Genomic DNA, 27,667 nt, shown 5'->3' on the forward strand with positions numbered 1-27,667 from the left:
ACACCCTTAATGTTTGTTTTCCCTCAACTATGACAGACAGTTTTTTTTTTTATTTCAAATTTAATTTTTTCTTGTTGTTAAAAGCGGAATACGAGGTGATGTTCATTAAAATCTATATTTTTAATCTACTCTAATTAATAGATAGTATCAATCCCCATCGACATTGCACAACTCAGTTGCAATTGAATAGAATCACTGCGGCGTAAAACCAATAGAAAAATAATCGGGGGTAGGGGAGGGCCTTTAAATTGACCGGTACTCTTGAAAATAGGTCATGGTAAGCATTTGGGTTAAACAATCATCAACATATTACCGAGTTATATCAGAGTTATATCAAAATCTGAAGACAATTTGTTGACCTTTACATATAAGATCTGACCTTTAAAAATAACACAAGGTAAAACATATTTGGGGGAAATACTCAATTATTGTCAGGGCACCTACGTACTGGGTTTCATCGGAGAAAAATTAAATGTTGAGCTTTAAAACATGTGACCCCGAGGAATAGGCAAAGGTAAAAAAAAAATCGATTTTTACTTGCGGCAGTGTCATCAATAAAAGCCTTATTGTAATAGTTAGAGATACGAAACATTATTTTTGAATTTTATCCATTACACTGACACTTGTACTTGAAAAAAAAACCAAGGCAAATGATATTGATATAAATAATCAGAAAGAAAAAAGAGGAAAAGATCACTACAATAATAATTATAACAACAAAAACAATACCTAATGCTAATTAAAGTAATGTCTAACACTCTCTCTCTCTCTCTCTCTCTCTCTCTCTCTCTCTCTCTCTCTCTCTCTCTCGATGAATCTTTCCCATAGGTCTTTGAATCTGTTGAAAATTGCACTCATATTTACCTAGAGCTTAAACAGACTTGCTTTGCTTCGAGTTCAAATTTTAAAATGTCTTTTCTTAAAATCTTCGGTATCTTAATTCTTCATCTGCCATAACTGCCTCTTTCTTTTGCGATCTTTAGGAGATTCTTAACAACTGACCGTCATTTCTTATGTAATTTTCTAGTTGACGCTTTGATTACATAATTATCATTCCTTTGTTACCACTTCCTTTCAAAAAGGGAGTAATTCTCATACTTTTATATCGCTACCTATTCTATTAAATGACAACTGTACGTGAATTTTGCATGCCAAAGAAAACACGTATATCTAGATGCGTAATAAAGTTATTGCATAAGCGTAGAATAAATCAACAAGGAAAAAAATACTTGAAAAAAGTAAATTCAGCAATCCCGTTTTTCTTATTATGGAAAGGCCACTGTAAAACATACGTTTCATTGTGGGAGAGTAAACAATATTCAACAAGACAATAAATTTCAGTGCTAAATTGCAAAAGTAATGCGTGAATTTCAAGCATAATAATAAAGAAATAACAGTAAAAAATTAGGATCTACTAGTTATACACAGAGACACTAAACAAACACAGTTTAGAGGTTATGAAGCTGCCTTGTCTAGTGACAGGCGCTGCGATTCGAATACCAAGCGAGTAAAAAGCAACATAGGTATGTTATGACAAAATCAAGTGCTTCTCTGCTCAACTATGAGGCGAATGATGCAGCTGGGTGTCAATCGGTTAAAGTGGGTCGTAGCCAGTTTGGAACAGGAATGGCTAGCAACCTAATCATGAAATACTTCTTGAGTAACCAAAGGGTATCAATGCCTTAAGCTACCCTTCCTATGTATACATATATGTATATATATATATATATATATATATATATATATATATATATATATATATATATATATATATATATATATATATATATATATATATATATATATATATATATATATATATATATATATATATATATATATATATATATATATATATATATATTCACAAAAGTGTGTATATATGTATGTCTTTATTTATTTATTCTGTCTGAACTGAACCATATTTTGGAACGATCTTCCTCATCGCGTTATTGATTCGTAGATCGAGAGGAACAATTGTATCCTCGTAAACAGGGGAAGTGGATAGAATTCATTATAAGAATTACAGGGGGGAAAACATTACATAAGGTACCTGGGACAGGAGTGTGGTAGAGTTTTGGTAGAGAAAGTGAGACACATAACAGGGAGGCTGAAGGGAGACGAATAGAGTGACTTTGAACAGGGCGAAGTGTGTCTCGATCAAGTGTTTGTTACGAAACAGTTGTGTGGGTGGTCTGAGAGTAAAGGGGAAAATACGGACTTATAAAAAAAGAATGGTAGGATTGCTGGTGTTACAATTACAGCGGCTACTTAGGAAGTATGGAAAAAGTTAAGTATATCTTAGTTTAACCAGACCACTGAGCTGATTAACAGCTCTCCTAGGGCTGGCCCGAAGGATTAGATTTATTTTTACCTGGCTAAGAAGCAATTGGTTACCTAGCAACGGGACCTACAGCTTATTGTGGAATCCGAACCACATTATAGCGAGAAATGAATTTCTATCACCAGAAACAAATTCCTCTTGTTCTTCACTGGCCGGTCGGAGATTCGAACTCGCGACCAGCAGAGTGGTAGCTGAAAACGGAACCCGCTCACCCAGCGAGGAACGTAGGAGAGTTTTACTCACAAGGGTTCGTGGTGAAATTCAGGCTTGTGCATAATATGTGGACGTCATGGAGTATGGGGTGGCTGATATTTGCATAATTTACTGTTGACAGGTAAGAGTGACTAGATGTTGCAAAAACTGGTGAAAGAATTATTACGTGTTCACAAGAGGAGAAAACTGAAAGTGAATGTTAGGAAGACTAAGAGTAAGCAGGCAAATGGAAACGGGAAAGTGTAGTGATGTGGAACAAAAAAATGGAAGTATATGAAGGGATTACTGAGGAAACAATCCCGAATCTTAGCAGTGAGAAAGACTGAAAAGCGAGAAACTTCGAGACATGAGAGAGAAAATGCGAAAGAAATTTGCAGAAGTTTAGCACAGTTGCAAAATGTAACGGAACATTCTGGAGTGGGTTGGTCACATCGAGAGAAGGAGGAAGGAGGATACAGGCAACATGATTCATAAGTTTTGGAAGGAAGAAAGGTTGTGAGACCGAGAAGGAGATGACAATACAGACTGCAGCAGATTTTGAAATGGAAGGGCCATGATATTTAGAGAGCATGAGACTGGATGCCAGAGAGTTGAGTGGTGCAGTGTACGCAGATGAATTTTGTTGTACGGAAGTAGAGTCGCTGATTTTGTGAAAGTTATTTGTACTGGAAGTTCATCCTTGCTTCAGCAGGTGTGGATGAATATAAACATCATATATACAGTATATATATATAAAATATATATATATATATATATATATATATATATATATATATATATATATATATATATATATAGAAAGAATATACATAATATACATATATATATATGTATATATATATATATATATATATATATATATATATATATATATATTCTTCAAGTACTGAATTGTGAATAAATCTCCTATGCAGAAAGCTTCCACAACACAAGCCGCTTCTTACAATTACTCAGAGGCCTCATCTGCAACGTTGCAAATCTCCCTACATGTAGTTCATCATTCACCATTATCTTTGGCGCACTCTCGCACTGCCTAGACTTTGGGGCTTCTTTCCAGTGCCTCTTTCACATCATCTTTCTAGAGCATTGGAGGTCTTTCTCTCCTCTTTCCTCCTGACACTTCTGCACTGAACTCATCTCTCCATGACCAAACATTATCAGAACAGTTTAATCCATCCTCACAACTGAGCTAAACTTTTTACTATGCCAGTATATCTGCAGATTTCATATCCTTTCTATTCTTAAGCTACGTATACTATATAAACAGCTCGTCTCAATAGTTACGACCTTTCTTTCATTCACTTTCAATATTCACACATCATTTCCACAGACACCTTAGATTGCATAGCCACTTCAAGTCTCCAAAGCTTCTGCACGTATCCTGCTACCTTTTGTGTGTGTGTGTGTGTGTGTGTGTGTGTGTGTGTGTGTGTGTGTGTGTGTGTGTGTGTGTGTGTGTATCTAAAAATATCAAGTTGGAGATAAATTAGTATTGTAAATAACTTTGGGATCTTAAAATGTGAAGGCATTAAGCGTAGAAAAGGTAACCAGATCTTGACAACCAACTGACTTATCGCTCGTTTAACTTTCATGAACATGCTTTCCTTTCATTTTGGGCTTTTCCTGCAGGATTCTCGTTTCTCTTTTACAACAAACTGAACCCTTCACAGCCATTTGGTCAACTGAGCCTGCTTTATCTCATCCTCAGATTAGGCTGTTACATAAGACATGACTCTCCTGCAGAGTATTTGCTACAAAGAGATTAAGGTAGTCGTAGCATCCATGAGATTCTTAAAACCGAATGCCATCTGGAGGGGGCATGAGGAACAAGTTTGTCTGGAAACCAAAAAGTGATGCGATATGATGAACCAGCAAAGCAAGAGACTTCACGTCTCATACTTTCCTTTTAAACAATGGTCAGTCCTTCAGTGACGCTGTAACGAGTTAAAGAAATGATAATTCATTCTCTCTCTCTCTCTCTCTCTCTCGCTCTCTCTCTCTCTATTTCTCTCTCTCTCTCTCTCCCTCAAGAGCTCGTTCTCAAGGTTCCTAACTTTTGTTCCCCCTTCAGTAGGGAACGAGTTTCAAGCGATGAGCCTTCCTGAATCATCACTTGAGAGTGCCCTTGATATTCTGTTATTAGTTCCGCCCTTCGTCCAGATGACGGGGTTCTCCAAGTGGATGAAGCTATGGCCTCTACAGGGCTGGCTCTCTCTCTCTCTCTCTCTCTCTCTCATAGAGAATTCTGGGAAACCTTATTGTTGCCAACCGCTCTTCTCCTTTCATGTGGTAAGGCAGTGTCAAGCCCCAACCAACCTTACAATTCGTGGGCAAATGAGAGAGACTCCTTGCCGTAATATATCAAGGGTAAATTATGTTAGTGATTATTAAGTTACGGCAAATAACACTGGGAAGATATTCTTACATAATTTTGCACAGGTACATCAAATATAACAAGCATAAAACGCTGGACTACTGCAAAGCAAATTTCGTATGATTCAGGCAATTTAAAAATGGCACCATGTTTAAAATTCTTCATGCAAAAGGACCAATGAGGTTTGATAAAATAGGAATGTGCCAACATAAATGGAATATGAGGCAGCAAATCCATTAAGCTTCCAACATACCCAGCGCATTGCCATGACAACACCGATGAAATCCGGTGACTTTACCTGAAATAGAAAAGTTGAATATTAATTCCTCTGACTACTGTTGGAAAAATAAAGATAAAAACCCTTTACGCACACACACACACACAGAGAGAGAGAGAGAGAGAGAGAGAGAGAGAGAGAGAGAGAGAACTAAGCCGTAGATTTAATCCGCGTGCAGCCAGACTGAGTTTCTTTTTCTCCTTTTGTAATTCCGTCGTTGCATATCCACACAAAGTATATTTTAAGCAGCTTTGGAAAAGGAAAGTTTCTCCTAAATCGTCGCGAGTTCTACTTCTAAAACCCATGAAAATATACAAAGCACACATACACAAAGATAAATACAATACCCTTAATGTAACAAGCCCTTAAATGAAGGGCTGCAATTTCAACCCTCAAGCAGATTGGAACTCACATCCAAGAAGTTTCGAGTTACAGACGCACAGTCTTACCGACCACGCCGCGCCAAAAACCATTTCCCCCCGACATCTAGGCTTGAGGCGTGGTCGGTAATGGTGTGCGCTCGTCACTTGATCCATCTTACGTGTGAAAAGAGATTTATGACAGGATTTGAACCTGGGAGAGGAAAATGCGTAGCAGTCCATCTCTCGCCCTCTTGCACCTTGCTGAAGGTACTCAACTGAAAAAAGTGTCCCCCAAAAAATGCCAGGTAATTGAGAAGTTGAGAAGTTATGGAAAGCAAAGATATCTGCAAAAAGTTGTTAGGCGTTTCCCTTTCCACTATGACTGCAACCCATTACAGTTGACTGAGTACCAGATACTTAACCGTTTACGTCGACAGAGACATAATGATATTAAACGGAAGGTGGCTAAGACTCTCAGCCATAAATATAATATCATAATATGTAAACGGTATATATACATATTATATATATATATATATATATATATATATATATATATATATATATATATATATATATTTGTGTGCGTGTTTGTGACTGTGCAAATGTGTGTATGTGTTATAAAGGAGTAAATTTAACATCCTCATCACTGTTACCTAAATTACACCTCTAATTTGGGGGTCTGAAAAAGTCCAGCAGTGCAGAGGCAAGTCTGCACGAATATTAAAACTGCATATCACAGCAGACATTCATTAATCTAATTGTATAAGCATAGATTTTAGTGAAGTGTCTTACATCTTCTGGAAAGTTCAACATCTTGAAAAGATGAAGAGAGAGAGACCAAACGTTGGGTGCAGATGAATGCTGAGTTTTAAGAAAGTAAAGCGTGAACGAAGAGGTCAAATGTTTATTGCTTGTTAAAAATTGAACAAAAAATTTAAAACATTCTAAGAATGCTTGCTTATTTATTCGGTTCATCTTACTTGTAACAGGAGAATCTTGGAGTACGTGTGGGCAGGAGTAATTATGAAATTAAACAGATGTCAGGTCGATGATGCGATCAATGCTAGCAGGGTGATGAGGGAATGAGTAAATCATTTGAACAGATGCGAGGTTCGATCATAAACTATGTAAATCACTGAAAGATAGAAGGAGCATTGCAGAAGCTCCTGAATAAAGAAGACGGTATTTTGAAGAGATGCAAGAGTTGAGAAAGCATAAAGTGGGCTGTTAAAAGAAATCTTTATATTCTTCACTTGAAATACCATACTCCCATCTTCTAAGCCCTTGCCAGAACACACACACACTGGCAAAACTTCCTTATAGTTCGTTCCCAGGCATATCACTATAAAATATACCATCTTCTCCCTCTAACTCACTTAGACATTTCCCTTTTACAAAGCCTGCTAAGGAATGCTTGATAGACTAAGATTCTTTTTTTTCTTCTTTTTTAACCAAAAGTAGCCCCATACACTGTCGTACCTTCACAATAACCTCTCCTCGATGTTCTTATTTCAAACCATACCCAATCTCAAGGTTAATACATTTATAGTTCTTGCACGTACTTATTCTTCTTGAAACCAATAAGGGTACTGAGCACCTTTAAGAAACAACTCTAACAATAATGATGATAACAACTGGTTAAATACGTGAGTTTGGCAGGATCTCAAAATCTCTCTTTTACATTTTTTCACTTTGACAGGTAGACTTTACCACAACATAAATAGTGGTGGTTTATAACTATAATATCACTATTAGAAGTAATATCAGTAATATATTTCTTCTATGGAACATTCCTGAGGACATTTCTACGACTCCTACGCCCTCGAAATCAGATGACGCTATTGGTGATGAAGATGATACCATGCATATTTCAGTGATGAAGTTATGCTGGTCGGTTCATTGCTGTTTAATTTAGCACACCTGTGAAACGGGGTAAACGTTCACCTCTGACGTCATCATTCCCACAGCTCTGAAAGGAAGTTTCTCCATAATGAGACATCACTTCAATCTTTTTAAAAGACATCTATCACATCCTATAACAGCCCGGCCTTCCCCTCCGTTGCCCTCCCCGTGGCCGAGCTCACAACTAGTCTCTCTCTCTCTCTCTCTCTCTCTCTCTCTCTCTCTCTCTCTCTCTCTCTTCCTTTTCATATATTGCGTTTGAATTCGTATTTCACTATCTTGTCATTTGATGAAACGGAGATAGACTGTAAATTAATTTCACCCGAAATCCTTTTTCAGTTTGATATTTCATGATTCGAAATATGTTTGCCAGAAGCCGGCTCGATTTTTCTTGGAGTTTGGCTGAAATTATTACAAAATCACACACAATTACAAACCTCCAGGAAGTGAGGTCAGCGGAATATTACGCACATGTAATCCTCTTTACGTTTATACCACCAGGAAGCCCAGGAGCTTGTACCTCTTGAAAGGCAAAAGCATAGCTTCCTTGCGCGGTCTGTGTCGACAGACTAACAATAAATGCATGGCAGATTCACTTGGAATATCAGTTACATCCAGTAATGTTTGCTTTGATATTTATCTTATTAGTGAATGTATTTCTCGAAAAGGTGCAACTGAATTTAGCAATATCTACCTAAGTAATCAACAGTGAGGATTTTTTTTTTAAGAATGATACACAACCATAGGCACTTGTTGTAACAAGTGAAACCTGAGTGCCTATAGAAAGTCTGCCAAGCTTGGAAGAGAACCACGGAAGGCTTGTTTAAACATTTTTCAAACCGTGTCACCCTAAAATCATGGCTAATTTTACATTTAATGTGAAATAGATGGTGAATGAAGCGAGAATTTCTGTTTTAGAACTGAGGACGGCTTGGATTTTGCTCATTTTTATAAGGGCAATTTAGTCAACACCTTTCATGTAAAATAAGAGGGAACTATGGTCCATCGTAAATAGATATTAACAACTACTGTACATTTTTTTCATTTCCCTTATTAGTTCTGGGTTTGAATTTTTTGACATCAAAGATTTTTGCCATGGATGTTAAATATACTTCTGCACCCACCACTTCTTTTTTTTGTTATTCAAAAATAGAAAAGCTACAGATTTCAAAGCCATTTTGCCGTGAGTGCCATACTGAAACCCCCATGGTCTCGCGGAATAGGAACCTCCCACAGAAATAACATAAATTTCGTGATTAGCTATTAACTATGGAAATCATGAACGTCCTCAGTTTATTTCTGCAACGTGATCATGGAAACTGAATGAAACTGGTGGATATTATGGGAATATGAAATAGCTAGGACTTCGTTTGTGCTAGCTGGGAGGAGCGTGGAGGCTAGCTGGCCTCCTGTTACCGCTCACTCCTTACCACACGTAGAGAAAGGGTTCGCGATGGCATAAGGCCAGCTTGTTCTAGTCCAGCCGCTCCCCATTATGTTTGATTGATAGACAGCGAGTGGGTGGAAAGGAACTGTATGTGAATTTTTGCTACTGATGCAGGAACACAAACATCCCACCTCAATTCAGTGGAAAAGGTAAAAGGTGATTTTGAGGGATATCCAAAAGGAGATTAACTACTAAAATTGGTGTGGATGTGTACAAAAAAACAAGTTATCATATTCGATCAATGTGCAAATTTTGAGAAATACCGGTGAAGTATATTCTGTCTAGTCTATGGCGTGTACCGAGCAACGCTAACTTGAGAAGCATCAGATCTTGGATCAACCCGAGTTAATTTTGCAACGTATCACGAAGCATTCTTAAACGTAATTCTCTATCGTGGCTATTGACAACTTCAATGTGGCTTGAGACCACCACCATCCTGAGATGGTGAGGAGTTTCACGAGGGAAATATTGTTGTTCGCAAAACCAAGAAAGAATTCCGCCCTCCGTATTGACATGCCACTCACAAACACTATCACCCAGACGTACACAAACACAAATTAATGTCACCATCAAAGAAAGTGGCAGAGAAATGGCACTCCGCTTTCTCTCCGTTGCACTGAACTCTGGTCTACCGCTTTGCGAGGCAAGACTGGACCCACTGAGTTAGTTACGTCCAGCAGCTGACCCAGTTGTGAGTCGGGTTAAGAAGGATGCATGGGGATTGCACCCTCATCCTCTCAAGATTTGCTGAGAACCGGAAGGCACAAACCTTCTTGTGCCATCCCCTATTTATGAGGAAAAATTAGCCTAATGCACACACACACACACACTCATATACATATGATATATGTATGTATATATACGTGTGTGTGTGTGTGTGTGCGTGCGTGCTGGCACTAATGTATATGATTAATGGCAAATCATGCTACCATGATGAGAGTTTTATTTCTTTCATTTTTTGCCATGTAAGACAAGCATAAATATGCTTCCCTAAACACAGGGTTTGGGAATGAATGATGGTATCGGTTATCATATATGATTTAGTACGAGATTTATCCCTTTTTCTCATGACTATAGGACGCAGTCCGGCAGTCTCCCGCGGTACTAAATTGCTAGGCTCTTTATCATCTGATATGATGAATACCCACTTTTTTAAGGTCTCGCACCACAAAGCAAGTCAATTCACCAACTTCAAAATAAAGTAGAGAAAACTCGATAAATTATGATAAAACCTCAATGAACATTATGATTTTCAGTTACTGATGGCTCTGTCGAGCTGACGGTCCGATAATGATGTGCTCTAAGGGCTTGTTTGCACATTGAGAGGAAAGTTACGGAAATCTAAAGAAACCACATTACACTTTTCACCAACCGTCACGGTCATACATAACGAGTGTAGCATTATAGATATTAATGATAACGATACAATTTCAGTACTTTCTTTTTTTTTATATAAAATTTTACAAATTTTTGCCTTGGATTTTGCTCATTTATTGTTTATTTCCCCGTCACTAATAACTTTACCACACCACTTACGCTACAGATCGAAACAGATGAACATGGAGATTTCCCACGTCTTTAGTTTCTGATGATGGTTCTTCAAACCACATCGCTCCTGGCGTTTTTATTACGTGTATTCATCCACCTCTCCATGCCATTGTCTCTGAGGAAAACAACTTATTTCACTCAGTAAACTTCCCAGCGCTACTAAGCGGAGACTATGACATGGCACCCCATTTAATGTCCTTTCGCTTCCATCAATTAAGAGAATTGCAGGCAGAAGAGGGGCCGAGGCATTAATCTGCTTTATTTATAGCTTAAATGGTAAAGGTCGTATTGACTTGGTGTTTATTTTCGTTTCCGTCGAAGAGGTCGCCGACTCCCGCCCAGCTCATTCTGGAAAATGTTCGGAACTGAAATATCGCCGGAAAATAGTTCGCATATCTTTCACTTTTAAAACCATGTCAGTAATCCATTTCAGCGGCTAATCCACAACGCCATTCAGCCCCCTGGGCTTGATTAACTTGGATTAGGTCATGCAGTGTAATTCTCCTTTCTTATATATATATATATATATATATATATATATATATATATATATATATATATATATATATATATATATATATATATATATTTCAACATATTATTTTTGGAGGTGAGGTTTCTAGTCTATGCCTCTCTGTACCCAGGGTATGACGAAGCTTATCAGCGAAAAACCATGAGGTACCTATTTCACATATTAGGTCAATAAGGTCACAGTGGATTTTTCTGGGAAAAGGGCGAACTAATTCGTCACCATAACCCCGTGTAATCGACCTCAGATGTCCTGACGGTGACGTGAAGTCATTAACCACTAAGGCAATAGAAACTTTTATATATATATATATATATATATATATATATATATATATATATATATATATATATATATATATATATATATACAGTACATTGCGTGTGTCAATGTGTTTCTTAGCAACTTTCTGTCAGAGATAAACAAATTTTGATAAAGTTACAAAGATCATGGCCAAGAGGAAAATAAACGTAATGCTTATACCTATCCCCGATGACTGCCATTGCCAAACCTCAGAATAAGGAGAGAGAGAGAGAGAGAGAGAGAGAGAGAGAGAGAGAGAGAGAGGAAGGAAGGAAGGAAGGGACGGAGAAAAACAATTTTGGGGAAGAAACACTAAGGAGGAAAGTGCTATAAAGCGGAGGAAGACAATAAGAGAATGAGATCTGGGAGCCGAAACAACAAAGGGCTAAAGAGCTAAGGGCTCATCATTCAAGGGCGCTAATTAAGCCTATTGCGCTACAAGGGAGCGCAGACAAAAAGAATCATAGGAAAGTCTCCCATAAGTCCCATGTTGCGTCTTTCTAGCACACGAACTCTTTGTTTCCTCTGTTCGATTCATTTCGCTCACAGTCAAGTTCATCGTTCTCTGGCATTCCTCAGATTCTTTTCCTCAGATTCTCTTCCTCAGATTCTCTTCCTCAGATTCTTTTCCTCAGATTCTCTTCCTCAGATTCTTTTTCTCAGATTCTCTACCTAAGATTCTTTTCCTCAGATTCTCTTCCTCAGATTCTTTTCCTCAGATTCTTTTCCTCAGATTCTTTTCCTCAGATTCTCTTCCTCAGATTCTCTACCTAAGATTCTCTTCCTCAGATTCTTTTCCTCAGATTCTCTTCCTCAGATTCTTTTCCTCAGATTCTCTTCCTCAGATTCTTTTCCTCAGATTCTCTTCCTCAGATTCTTTTCCTCAGATTCTTGTGTTTTTCATTGTAAGTCGTTTTAGCGTAAATCAGTTGGGCTGTAGAGTTAAACCTGCCCTTTCAAATGTGTACTAATACAACGTTATCACTTTTTCCATGCGGAACTTTGATAAGGATAGAACTTAAGGAATTTTGGCTGGACATTTTCAAATGAATTATCTCCAGCACTCTGGGTATTCTCTAGAGTAGTGCGTCGTGCAGTATTATTATTATTATTATTATTATTATTATTATTATTATTATTATTATTATTATTATTATTATTATTAGGAGATGACTCCTATTCATGTGGAACAAACCAACAGCGGCCACTGACTAGAAATTCAAACTTCCAAGGAATATGGTGCTCATTTGAAAAACTGCAGAATTGCAATTTTTCAAATTGCAGAAGGTAGTAGGAAATTGAGAGGGAAGAGAAAAACACAAGTACAAAGGCAAATTGCTTTAGGGTAGTAATGCACTACATCTTCGCTTGAACTTTTGAGGTTCTAATTGCGCAACATCGTCAGGCAGACTGTTCAACAGTCCTACGGTATGAAGGATAAAAGACCTCTGGAACTGAGAAGCTCACGGAAATTCCAGAAAAACAATCACTAGCTATTGTGTTGAGACTCTTTTCTTCCCTTGTGTAAATATATTGAAGAAAATACTGATGCCTTTGGCCAGAGAAATGGAAGCCTGGTATCCATACGTTGCGGTAACGCACAAAAAGTTACAGCCTGAAAAGGGACTGAGGCCAGACATTCTGACAGTCCACTCGTGGTCATACAATTGGTTATTTTCAATCTTTGGTATTTTGGCCGCAAATTATAGCGGACTCCTTTAAGTTTATATCCTCAAACAGACGTATGGCAAAGCTCAGACGCCAAGGTATGTCTACTGAGTTTGATAATTTTCTTGATTAGTACCTCTCTCTTGGTCTCTCACTCTCCAGGTGACAGCCTAACAATCGAGTTATGTCAGCACTCGATAATATATATAAAAACCCTTCCTCTACACATTCAGAAAGGGTGACGGCAGTGGAGAAACCTACAAGAATATTCTGCCCCTCCCTGTATATCTGAAACAGAAAAATACGCCACAAAAACTTTAAAGGGCATTTCACGGCAAGCTTACATTTACCGATCCACCCCATACACACTTCGGGATTAGACTTTCATGAAATTGCCTCTTCTGCCATCTGACCTTCACCGGAGCGGTCTTCCTTTAAAGTTCTTGCTCTACGTGGTTAAGCGTAGTGGAGAGAAGAAAAACACTCTTGAGAAATGCAGAAGTGCTTATGTGGAGCAAAGGATATGTCTGTCAGTTGTGTAAGAAGTCTGAGGACGAAAGAAAATTAAATAAACTAGCAAGTGTTGCAATAGCAACGGCCCTGACGAAAAATACAAGAAAAACGCTGATTTTGGCGCACTGATACAGAAAGGAAGTACAGGGTAGAACTAATAGAAAAGCAATTTGTAGTGTGTTGATGATATACAGTGTACTTGGCAATTTCTCAAGTAACTGCAGACTTTTATGACTGTTTGGTGTAGAAGTGGTTCTTAGTCTACGGTGGTTGTCATAGTATGAGTGTAAGTTTGTGGGATAAGAGTTGCTTATGGTTGTACATAGTGCATTTATTGATAATAATATGGAGAAAAATAGTAAAATAAAACAATCTAAACGTTCATCAGAGAGGGAAGTTGAAAATTAATGTTTGCAAGGGGAATGGATGAAAAGGTTATGCGAGTAAATTGAAGCCACAAGGACGCTCCGCTGACGTAAAAGATCAGGAATTTTTTTTGTTCCCAACTATTAATTTTTTTAAACAACAGAGAGACCATTTTAAAGTAAATCAAACTGAATACAGCCCCATATTTCAAAAAGGTCAATTTTTTTTATAAATACTTGGTTAACGTTTTTGAAAAAAAAAAATGCAACCATCCCATTTTACATATCATGGTTATATGAATAAAATGCACGTCAAAAGTCCTTAAATATAGTGGATAGCGAAGTTTCTAAAGTCACAAAAATAGTAACTCTCTCCACACAGAGGACCAAAGCAGAGAGGCCTCGCTCAAGGAAACTAATTAACTATCGGCTGTGGAGAGTCTAATGAATTACCGAGTGAGAATCGCCGAAATGGTTTGGAAAGAAAACGAATCGAAATTGTCAAACGTCATTCAAACCCTTATTTAGAGGACGAGACTCTCTCTAGGAAAACGTTTCTTCGTAATTACGCGCTTACGAACGCTCTCGCGTTACGTATCGAACGTTTATGTGGTGTACAGCACGTACGTTTGTGTGCTGTAGCTCAAATTAATATCAGGATTATCAATAGATGTCACGAGCAAAACAGAGGAGTTCTTGTAACTATAAAAGATATGAAGGAACACCCACCAAACAGTGACCCCTTGGGGCGTAGTGCCGTCAGTGCGCCTCACGGTGTACACTGTAGGTATTACTATAGGTTCTTTGTGGCGTCCCTTCGGCCTCTTAGCTGCAACCCTTTTCATTTCTTTTACTGTACCTCCGTTCTTATTATGTTTCTTTTATGTTACTGTCCAACCTCTCCTAACAATTATTTCATAGTGCAACTGCGAGGTTCTCCTCCTGTTACACCTTTCAGACCCACCTACTCTCAATTTCCTTTCCCGCGCTGAATGACCTCATAGGTCCCAGCGCTTGGCCTTTGACCTAAACTCTATGTTCCATTCCATTCCGAACAGCGAGGAAGATGAATGCATTAGCATCTTTTCTATAGTGGTTTTATTTGCCCAGATTTCACGCATCAGTAGTTGGAAGTGGCAGCGAGAGTCCGGAAAAATCGAAAAAGAAAATTGTATGTATGCATGAATATATATATAGATATACATATACAGTATATATATATACTGTATATATTCATAGATTATGTGTGTATATATACATATGTATAACTGAACCACGAAAATATGGAACGTGATGAATATATAAATAAAGGCAATGCCACTAAGTAGAGGACAATAAGCCCAAAGGCACAGCACCACTCCGTCGTTTCTCTTTCCTTCGTGGTATTGTTTTTATATATATATATATATATATATATATATATATATATATATATATATATATATATATATATATATATATATATATATGTACATAAACTAAGAATTTGAATTAACTAAGATAGCGCCGTCTTCCCAATCCATAATTCTCTGCGTGTAGTATGCAGTACCCTGAATGACTGGGAATATTTGAATAATCTTGGCGTTGCCTTCTACTCCAAAATAAATATACCAGAGCACTCTGACACAAACCATCACGTGTTGTCAAAAGCCTCAATATCATTCGTAAGGCTTCCTAAACCAAAGATGTTGTTATATATGCAAATAACTTTGGATCTTTCGTACTGCCATAATCAGAACATCGTTCTTGCCTGGATTCTTGCAGCCTCCACAGATACCTATCTTTCAGATAAAAATGCTTTAAGTAGTTGCTACTCCACCCTCCATAAGCTTCACCTAATTTATGAACTTCCCCTATCGCCTTTATCGCTAGTGCCTTGTGAACCACGGGTAGTCCGTGCTACTCGCTTTGCAGAAGAGCGTCAGCATGTGCAGTCAGGGGAGATATCACGATTTCACGCTGCTCAGAAACTGAGGTTTTTAATTTTATTTTCTGTTAACCTGTGGAAGGGTCATCCGATCTGCCTTGTTGACATTGATGCTAGAGGGTACTGTATGCTTGAGGTTGCGATAAATCTCTAGTGTCAAGCCTCACGGCGCCGCTGTCTTAGTTTCCATGAGTTATTTTGTTGTTTAAGCGTTCGTGTTTTATTCTACTTGATGAACTATCTTGATTTATTTCTTGTCCATTTTTTTAGTGTCTCCAGTATTTTTAGTCTTTAAGTTGCATTCTGTTCAATGGCTATTGCCGTAAAAATGAATCACCGTTTATTCTTGTTATATAAGAATATTCCTGCAAGTTTTAATAATAATAATATTAATAATAATCTCTCGATACTTGAAATTGTATTTGAATAAATCGCTTCTCACAGTTTCAGCTGACGTAAACTGGCCGGGGGTGGGGGTGGGGGAAGAGTAGCGTTTTTTAGGATACACAAGTGCTTCCATTATTCAGCCTAACTCAAGAAAAATTGTGGATAAACATAAAATGTGATCCGTAAAAACTGACGCTAACTAGATTCACCCAAGGCCGTTCAACCCGGATTTACAGAGCTCTCTCTCTCTCTCTCTCTCTCTCTCTCTCTCTCTCTCTCTTCGTTGAGCGAGTCGCTAGAGTTGTGGCCTTGCACTCGCTAGGCCCGAGTTCGACTCTCCGGCCGGCTAATGAAGATTTAGAGGAATTTATTTCTGGTGATAGAAATTCATTTCTCGCTATAATGTGGTTCGGATTCCACAATAAGCTGTAGGTCCCGTTGCTAAGCAACCAATTGGTTCTTAGCCACGTTAAATAAGTCTATAATCCTTCGGGCCAGCCCTAGGAGAGCTGTTAATCAGCTCAGTGGTCTGGTAAAACTAAGGTATACTTAACTTATTTCTCTCTCTCTCTCTCTCTTTGCTAGAGATATTTCAAAGCCCCGATAGCCGAATGTAAAGTAAGGGTCGAGTTCGGTTTCCTAGAATAGAAAAACCTGCCTTATAAAACTTATCTTAAATTTACATTATTTATCTATATTCCATAAGTATATCACTTTAATTTAATGCACAGCTCTAAAATTCCCACTGGCAACGACGCGAACTAAATTAGATCTGCAGGAAATTAATGAATTGTATCTGTAATGATCTGTAATAAATCGTTCTTGAGAGTATCGTGTCCATAAATTGAGACGTGTGCTATTAAAATGATTAAGTTTAAACTTACAAACCACTCTATAAAAAGGGCCTTTGAAATATGCAGCGAGAGAGAGAGAGAGAGAGAGAGAGAGAGAGAGAGAGAGAGAGAGAGAGAGAGAGAGAGAGAGAGAGAGATAATGTGGAGAGTATATGCTTACATGTCTAATTTAAGACCGTGACCTTTAACAAAGTCATAAGGGTTTTCTTATTTAGTGAAGTAAAAATAGGCATATTCATTCCTGGCCCATCTGGAACACAAGCAAATAAATTTCCCCGTAACTTTTTCTCAAGGTTCTGAGGAAAACAACGATAAAGAAAAGAAGAACTAATAAAAAAAATGGTTAAGATATACAAGAAACACACAAAATAGTGTTGTCATTATTAATCACTCATCAATTATGCGCCACGGTACTGACCTGGCTGCATCATCAAAATAGGAGGAAGTACCACACGTGGTTGTGTGTGTGTGTGTGTGTGTGTGTGTACACATTCTCACACAGGCCATATGCATATATATATATATATATATATATATATATATATATATATATATATATATATATATTGTATTGTAACTATTAGCCTTTTTCTAGGAGATAGGTGACCCTCTTGGCTGTTTTCTCTTCCCGCTCTTTAAGGGATGGGGTTGCTAGCCTCACGGCCTTGTCTATACTGGTAGCCACCGACCCCCCATGTCGACTACCAACCAGGTAACCTTTGCCTATGGGATCTATCTAGGATCTTTTCCTGGTGAGGTGAAGTGAGTTCGTTAGCCACTGAGCTACGGGCAAGAAGGTAGGAAGATGTAGTTAAAAATATACATAGCAACACACAAGCATTAATATAATTAATGAATGTTTCATACAATTAGAAAAACACAAGATCCGTGGACCACTTATCATTATTAGAGTCCCTGCATATTTCTGCACTTATAAATATGAAATGTAAGCTTTGCCCAAAATATGGTAAAAAGAAATTGGTCACTTCTCAAGGACTTTTAACAACACTCCTGGTGGGTACAGCTACTGAAATTTTATATGTAAAGAATTCCCAAAATAGAGACGTCCAAGTTTTTCACTGAAGATGTCAGTGTTCCTAAGTCTTCCTCTCTGAAATGAGAACGTTCTGAAAGGGTAACAAAATTTTTTCGTGTAAGGTTCTTGTGTGGTAAAGATAATCACTGGAAGATCGCAGCATGCAAAATCGGGTGTTCAGTTCTTTTCAAGATCAGAGACTTATTTTTCCGTCAGTGAAGATACAACCCGCGTATCTGAAGGCCTCTAAAGGTGCGTCCACACCACAGCAAGACATAAACACATACGGGTAACTTAACACATACACACAACAAACAGGTTGAGTACAAGTCACTGATTGACTGGTAGTCCTAATTATCAACATACGATCCTTCATCCAGCATTGGCTAAAGATACGCGCTCCTCACAGTCGTTGACGTGTTTTCAACCTGTTTGTGATATGTATGCGATAATTAGTCGACGTGTGTTAACAAAATGTTTACTGCAGAGTGGACACACCTTATGACTTCAGCTCACTGGACTTGTTACTTTCTTGCGTATTATCAAAATGTCTATATTCTTTAGCAGTTTCCCAGCTCTAGGATCTAATGATAAGATTATTTTCTTACTAGAGACGTTCTCTAGATCAGGTCGCTGAGTGTCACGAGAGACTTGGATCATATCAAGGAATTTTTTTTTTTATCATTTCAGTGAGGTCTCTGAGGAGACTTATCGTATTTCCTCATCGATAATAGTCTTTTTTTTCGTGTCTGTATGGGTATTTGATACTCGCTCTGTACAGAAATGACCCGGCTGTACTTTTTCCTTAGTATCGAGGCAAACTCTTCAAACCCTGTTTACTCACATCAGCGCTCGTTAAGATGCCAAATATAAAATTATACAAATGGCCTTGAAAGAGTTTGGGTATTACGCTGACGAAGACAACCTCAGATGAGGTTGGAATTTTCATTTTAAATACAGAAAAGGAGAGAGGAAAAGCGGGGAGGGCGGGTGGGGGTGTGGACAGTGAAAGGCATTATTATGCTCTCAGAGAGGAGATACATACTGTATTGTACATAATTCAATTGCAATGCTGATTTTCAATATATATAACGAAGCTCTGTAGGAGCGTCTTTTCATAGTATAAAATGCTTATATTCACGTGTATATACACGTAATTACATGATACAAGGTATTGTCGCATACACACACACACATACATATGTATGCACACAAACACCCCGCGCTCGCGCGTACAAAAGTTGAGAGAGAGAGAGAGAGAAGATGAACTTTACACAGCCATATATCAGTCTAAAATAAACAAGGAGTTACTAGAATACGCAACGTGTCTGTCTGTCTGTCTGAATGTATCCAAGTTACACACGAGAGCAGTTGTAGGCACGAATGAACGGAGCAGCTAAGAGGACGGAAGGGACAGAAAGTGAAAGGGAGACAGAGAGAGAGAGAGTGAGAGAGAGGACATGATGACAATAGGTCCAACAGGAAATATCCTTTTGAGAGCTCATGTTGTAAGAGATAGATGGTCAGACCTCATTCTTCTTCTTCTTCTTCTTCTTCTTCTTCTTCTTCTTCTTCTTCTTCTTCTTCTTCTTCTTCTCTGCATATATATATATATATATATATATATATATATATATATATATATATATATATATATATATGTATGTATAAATATATATATATATATCTCTGTATATTTATATATATGTATATGCATAAATATGTGTGTATATATAAATATACAGATATACTGTATATATATATATATTTATATACATATGGTTGTGTGTGTGTAAATATGCATGTACGTGCGTGTGTGCGAAGTTATGTATATGTATGCTTCCTCATGTTGTCCATGAACTTCTCAGTAACTTCGACAGACGAAAACATTTTCAAAGCCAAGAAGGTAGAAGAAAATTTTTAAAAAAGTTTCCAAACTTCACTGAAGCGTACTGCTACCATATCATTAATTGTATATATATCCGTAGCACTCGCATAATACTCGTGTGTGCAAACGAGAGAGAGAGAGAGAGAGAGAGAGAGAGAGAGAGAGAGAGAGAGAGAGAGCGTACTGCGTAGGGACTTCTATTGAAAAGCCCGGTGGCATGTGAGTTGTGATTTGTACCTTTCGCGTACAAGTCTCAAGTTTCGTTTTAGAAATCAAATTCAAATGGTAAAAATAATGTGAATATAATGATGTGGGAACGTCATTCTGCCTTGTAAATAAATCGGGATGGAATGAGAGTTTACAGAGGATATTGCGGTTATTCTTAAACCTTTTTCCTTCCTGTTACAGTGTCCGTGTCGTACGTGGTCATTCTCAGAAAGTCCTATTTTACAGTTGATGGTTTTCAAGGCCTATTAATTCTCTGGTGCGTCGTTTCCTGTAAGGATTTCAATGGCATCCCTGCCTTTTGTCCTCTTCAATTGCGCTTTGCTGAAAGTACACCATTAAACGAGAGAAGTCACTGTGCTGTTCTCACGGCCCTAGAGTTCGTGTGAGGGTGCGTGTGTTTGTGTGTGTGTGTGTCAAAATATGAATTTTTCTCATTGGGTGCGTTGCCATTCTATATCAGAAGACATAGCAGAATATAATCATTCTATTATTTTGAAGTTTATGCGGACTTGCAATATGACTTTCTCATTGGGTGAGCTGCCATTCTATACCAGAAGATATAGCAGAATATAATCATTCTATTATTTTGAAGTTTATGCGGACTTGCAGTTTTCTTTCCGTGTAAAATCAAGGATTCCTTTTTAACCATTGTTCTGAACAATGTGTAGCTACCAGCTCTCATTTGATCTCCGCCATTTTGAAGGTATTCAGGGCGCTGCAGTAGACTAGGTGTTATACAGATGAAGCTTCAGTTCCTAGTACTTCCATAAGCCTATCACTTCGAGTTCCTGTCACTGCAATAAGCGTTTCACTTTGAGTTCCTGCTCCGCCATAAGCGTCTTATGTCGAGTTCCTGCTACTGCTATAAGCGTATTTCGTTACTTTTGACGCAGCTGAATTCAAGTCTGAAACGGAAGAGCCTTCGTGAAGAAATAACAACCTCGGCGCTCTTCCTACGGCGACTAGGAATTTGCCAACGCCGAATGTGCTCGACTGTGAGGACTGAAAATTTACCTCTGTGGAGTAAAGCTGTCCATGTTCTTTAGAACATAACAAAAGGCGATTTCCAATTGTTCTTCAAGTTTTTTAAGGGTTCCGCGCCGTTACAAAGGTCATTCTCGACTATGGTCAGAAAAAGTGAACAGAACAACCATCAAAAGGTCATGCTTGGTGACTTGGTCAACCGCACATTATAAATTCCTGAAAATCCACATTATTCCTTTACCAATGACCTTACATAACCAACAATTAATTAATCTGCTAAAACAAGGAAATACAGCAAATACAGTGAACACGAATACCCTACATGAGTAGATATGGCCAAGATAAATCTTTAAAGGTGTCTGACAAATTAATTAAACAAACTGAGTGAGAAATCATGGCCCTGAAGAACACCAACAGAGAGAGAGAGAGAGAGAGAGAGAGAGAGAGAGAGAGAGAGAGAGAGAGAGAGAGAGAGAGCCTCAACTGTCGTTCCATGCTTAATAACCTAAATTACATATTCCCTAAAGTCTAAGCATATCCGCACATATGCCAGTTTCTGGCTTTCTCTTATCGTTCCCTAAACACAGAGAGACTTTGACTTCCTTTCAATCACTTTATATATATATATATATATATATATATATATATATATATATATATATATATATATATATATATATATATATATATAATATATATATATATATATATATATAGATATAGATATATATATATATAATTCATCAGTAACAAAATATTTCGCTTAGGAAAATAAACAAAAGTACAGCAATTTTAGTCATCCTGTCTGACCACAATCCTTTTCGTGTGAACAAAAAGAACTGATCTTTATCTTTACGTCACATTTTAGTATCTAGAACAAACATTATCCGGTTAACTGAAACCGATTTTTTCTGGCATTATTCACATTTGCCTATATTCATATTTTCTCTGCATTTGTGTGAGAATAGGTAACTTGTCTTTGGTAAAGTTGACCAAAAACTTTAATCCTTTAGGCAATCGTGAAAAATATCTGTTTATTATCGTTACGTACATTATGTAATGATCATAGGCGAGTTTAATGTCTGGACTGGACTCAGTTCTGTATTTAGTTCTATTTGCTGTCTCAAAACTATACAAAAGGCGAATGTTCATCGTTAAAGTCCAATGTTCCCTAATTGAAGAAAGAAAACATTAAATAGTTAGCCTTGGACTGGACTCAATTCTGTATTTAGTACTATTTGCTTGGCTCAAAACTATATAAAAGGCGAATGTTCACCGTTAAAGTTTAATGTTCCCTAATTGAAGAAAGAAAGCATTAAATAGTTAGCCGCAACCGTCTGATGCAGGTATACTTGAAAACTACGAAAGTCATATACGATAAAAAAAAAAAGATAAAATCCTTAGCTAGTGGCCAAAATACAAAACAGAAATATTGGAAAGAAATGTGACGTTCTTTGTTATTGTCACTTGGGACTCGCCTCTTCTCGGTATTTTCAGCCCCTTTTTATGGCATGGCCCACTGCCAGCGTTCCAAAAACTTTATGGCCTATTTCCTTCTCCAGGAATTTCTTCCCCCAAAATCCATTCAGTCCCATACTACGTATAGAGAGAGAAATAACAAGGGGATGCATTATGAAATGGGGATTCTAAAGTGGAGTTATTGATCCTTTTGCTTCTTAGTCGAACAGTGACACGCAGTCACAGCTAACTAGGTCTGCTGATATATAATTGCTATTCATTTGAGCTCTACGGTATGACTGCTGCTTGAAAAACAGTAATTTCCAAAAAAAAAAGTATGAGAAAGTATCATACAATTATTATACAATATTTTCATTGCCTTTGGGTCTCCTGGTGCCAAAGGCTCAAAAGCCATCTCAAATTGAACTATATTCCTTTCGATAAAGAAAGACCACTAAATTTTAACGGCAAAGATGGACAAAGAGCACAAGCATTCAAGAGTTTGGTAATTTGTCATCTAGTCTAAGTGAGGTTGAAGAAATAAATGTGAAACAAATCATTTGAAATTGTGCGTGATGAATTATATTCTAACATTAACGACGATTTCAGGAACGTCATGCTACGCTTAGCGGGAGAAAAATAGACTTATTGAAGAAGAATGAAAATGACAAGTTCGTCCAACACTTAAAGGTTCCCGTCACTTACTTCATAAGTATAGCATTCGGGAAGAATCTCGATAATTGGAATGATTTACACTGGGACAATATGATTAAGAGGCATATCTATGTAAGCTATTACTAGAATAAAGAAAAGTGGGGTGGGTTAACATAACGATGGAACACAAAATGAAACTTTGACAAGAAAGGTATACTCTCCTTCAGTCAAACACGGCTTAAATAAGCGAAACTTAATGCCTGAAGTTATTAAGCTATGAAACTAGATCATCACGGTCTAATTTTTTAAATAGCCAATGCCGTAGAAACGTTCAAATCAAAATAATAGAAATCTCCGTGGGTCTTCGGAAAAAGTAAAAAGATAAAAAAGAAATAAAATCACACATTACTGTAGTATTAGAATGTGCTTTGTATAATGTGTCATGGTACACAAGTAGACAGATTTTCAACTATACCGAGAGTGAATTGTTTAGAAATTTCCATTCGTAACTAACAGTATTAAAACACAGGGATTAGAATTCTGTCCCCATTCACAGCAAAAACGATTTGCCAAGAGAAAGAGTAACACATTCTGCGAAGGTTGAATGGAGTTCTACATTCTCCCCGGGCGCCTGTTCCCTTTCCTGCATAATGGAAGAGCGATCATGGGAAAACATGCGTCGGAAGAGAGGAGTGAAAGTGGAAATGAATATCCACCTCGAACCCACGACTGAAGTGAGATGAGTCATCACAAATCTTAGTTGGTGGGAAAAGTAACAGTACTGCGCTTAATGACAACTTAATATTTTATTTCAAACCTTTTTTGTTTTAGACCTCGAGGTGATTGGAAAGTATTGACAGTAATTGATAGTGGTCTTGAGATGGATAGCTTCAGGATTTGGCGGTGAAGAAGAATGAAAAAATATCGATTTACTGGTTACAGTAGAACGGTGCAAGAATAACTGAAAAAGGGAAGCCTTCCCTGTTAGCCCAATAACTCCTGGAAAACTTGGATCAGACTTAGTCATGTATACGGACTGCGAAAATAAAAGCCATAGTCTTCTTTGGCCATGTAAATTTCAGATGTTATCATGAGGAAACTAATTAGTCATATCCACATTTACGAGCTAGAAAAGTGCTGAATTAACAAAATCATACTTTTATTATCAAGTTGATGATATAACGAACAGGAGTACCAAACTGTAAAAAGTGAACATAAATTCGAAAACACTGTCCTTTCTGGCAACGTTCGCACAAATTGATATGCCCTGAATCAGGTTTCTGGTCCATCTCAGAATCTAATCAACTCTTTTTAGGATCAACGTCCGCCTGTTCACAAAGTTTGATTGAAACCCACCAATCATTTTTTGAGGTACCTTGTGGACGAATACAGGCAACAGACAGATGGACAGACATACACGGTTGATTACGTAGCTTATTCGAACTTCGTTAACGAAGGTGATATAGCAAATGGATTACAAAAGAGCAAAATGAACTCGTACAAACGCGTGAACCTATTCGAACTCCTAAAGTTCGGCTCCTTTTGCCACTTAAGGTGACAATGAACAGTAACTTTATCCTACGCATTACGCTTCACTTTACACTGAAATCCGAATCTCGGGCCAACTTCATTTGCCCTTTTCTGAAATTTTATTATCGAAAATGTGGTACCTAGCAGGGACTAGATGGAACAAAACATAGGTCTATTCTAACTAGTTGAACTGGAATTGAAATGGTGGTATGGAAAATGAAGCTGCTCTCTAAGTATGTCTTTAACAGTCTCATGCCATCCAGTCCTCTACGTAAACTATTGAAATCCACTGTATCTGTCATCTATGAAAGTAGTCAGCAATCTTCAGTGAAGGCGACCAACTCATCTCGGCCTACGGTGAGTGAAAGAGGCTGGATAAACAATTTAGTGCTCGCGGCGAAGATTACGAACACTTCGTCGGCGAGGAAAGCGATAAAATCTCCTAAGACGACGCCGAGAAATACTTTGCACATCTTATACATAAGCTGACGAAGAATCCAATAAGTCCCCTCGCCCCCTTTCCTGTTAAGTAGACTATCGAAAATTCTTTGATCTTCTTTCGGCCTAAAGGCTCTCCTGGTGTTTTGAGGTGTTGGAGAGAGAGAGAGAGAGAGAGAGAGAGAGAGAGAGAGAGAGAGAGAGAGAGAGAGAGAGAGAGAAAGGGTGTGAGTGGGAACACCGAAAACAAGAGAAAACAGTATTGATGAGACACGAACAGAAGAGCTGCATCGTTGGAACTTTAGTAATTTTAACAAATATATATTATCAAGGGACTATATATATATATATATATATATATATATATATATATATATATATATATATATATATATATATATGAGTGTGTGTGTGTGTATACATACATATATATATGTGTGTGTTGATGACAGAGAAGATGGCTACAGGGCGTGTTCCTTTAATGATTACCGTCTACACGTGCTATATATATCTATATATGTGTGTTTGTGTGTGTGTGTGTGTGTGTGTGTTTGCGTGCGTGTTACTCAGATCGGTACGTTGGGCACGATTTCTTTTGCTGGTATATAAATACACCGTCAAAACGTGATATTTTCTATGATTTGTAAGAAGTCTAGAAAATCACAGGGTAGGTGACCTGCCGATATCCGCAAGCTATAATTTCTAGTCCAGTCTGCAGTAACAAAAGACAGTCTACGACATGATGACGACAGCAAACAATGCAAATGCATGCTGGGATAAAAAGACGCAAAGGATATCGTGAAGGTTTTAGGAAACCACAAAATGTATGTCACTAATTTACTGACAAGAAACCAGAGGAAATTTAGTCATAGAGCGCCCTAAATGACAGAAACATGTCTCGAGCTGGAAGGCAACCGAATCATATTTGATTTGCTTGCAAGACTTGGGGGCAAAATTTGTTCGTATTCATGGAGAAATTGAAATTCATCATACCCATAATTAATGTACTCTTAATTTTTTACTTTCTTATTATGCTATTATTGTTTTCAACAGCCGTGGCTATAATGGTGTTGTAATAGCAGCCGCAGTGATAATAGTAACACATTATTTGTCATAAAGTTGCCAGGAAAATATATTTGAAAATTTCTTCCAGCCCTTCAGTCTTCGCCATTAAAATGAATTTCATATTTCATTATTCCATCAGACGTCAGGAGCCGAGTCCCGGGTAATTAATCATTGCCACTCACTGCCGTCAAACACATCATCATCATCAGCCCGTCATTTTCATGAAACAATTTCCATAGTTGTAAATACATTTTCCTCGGCCACCCCTCCAACCCCCGGCCATGATAGGCATCAGTTAAGTCATGTCTTTTCCCCGGGTGACAAGCAATCCTGTCAAGATTCTTGCAGGTGATATCAATATCTGAGATCGGTGAGGCAATGCGGCGACTGTTATTGAACTCGGCATTCACACGGGGGGGAAACGGAGAGGTTACACCTGACAAGATGACTTCCCTTGACAACAATTTGTCCTCGCTTATTCAGGAGCACAATTCCAGTAGTGAATCTCTCTCTCTCTCTCTCTCTCTCTCTCTCTCTCTCTCTCTCTCTCTATCAACACCATGCGAGTGAAACCTTAATTGTTAAGCGTAGGAACGGGAGACAAAGGTATGTAGCCATGAATGGGTGCAATTAGCACCTGTCAAATATATTCGATCTGCAAGCCTCGCTTTGTGTTTAATTTCATCCTCCGGCCTCTGGATTAATCAACCTGGATGCAAGGAATCAATCGCCACAAAACTCTTCTTCTTCCTGGAAAGTGTTGCAGGATTTCCATTCCAATTTTCTTTATATTCAAGTCTTGGGTCTAATCTTCCCGGGAGGAAATATTCAAATGTTTTCGCTGCAATAGCAATCAGCTCGTTCGATTTCAGACGCCAAGTTTCGTAATTCCCTTCGGCGGGTGTTTTGCAATGGAGTTTTTAATCAACCACAGACGGAACTACGAAGTTACAATTGATAACGAATGAAAATACTGAAGGAATATGATAAGGAGATAACGGCTGCTTGTAGGTATTGTGGGAGCACATACATAGCACACAGATACGCACACGCACGCACACGCTGGTAACCTTAACGATTACCAAGTAAAATCACTGCATTACAACGTCACAAACGAAGTCGGTATCAGGTCAAAATCTCTTGTCTAAAGCCAGATTCACAGTGATTTCTTTAAACCACCTGAGATACTGCACCAGAAATGCGGTATTTCTATCGATCCATTGTCAGCTATGAACGTATATTGCCGATTCTGAGGGTTCCTGGACCTCTGATGATGCTGTCAGCTAGCAAAAATGGTGCAGAATACTTAGGTGTTGGTTTCCTAAAACAATTATTCAGTGTTAGTCAGTTTGACTTAGATAACAACTGAC

General features: G+C 37.9%; 1 protein-coding gene across 14 annotated transcripts in view; it reads right to left on the reverse strand.

Annotated features, from left to right (window-relative positions):
• Nucleotides 1-27,667, reverse strand: part of LOC136848759 (acetylcholinesterase-like) — a 219,232-nt gene that overhangs the window by 92,152 nt on the left and 99,413 nt on the right. For 2 of the 14 annotated variants that reach the window (XM_067121343.1, XM_067121338.1), the window contains exon 1: nucleotides 5,185-5,224. The exons of the other annotated variants lie outside the window; for them this stretch is intronic. The gene's annotated coding sequence lies outside the window, so the exon portion shown is untranslated. Of the gene's footprint in view, nucleotides 1-5,184; nucleotides 5,225-27,667 lie in introns of those variants that run through there. 14 annotated transcript variants of the gene reach the window in all.

Source organism: Macrobrachium rosenbergii, chromosome 19 (assembly GCF_040412425.1).
Source record: "Macrobrachium rosenbergii isolate ZJJX-2024 chromosome 19, ASM4041242v1, whole genome shotgun sequence".
Taxonomy (NCBI): Eukaryota; Metazoa; Arthropoda; class Malacostraca; order Decapoda; family Palaemonidae; genus Macrobrachium; species Macrobrachium rosenbergii.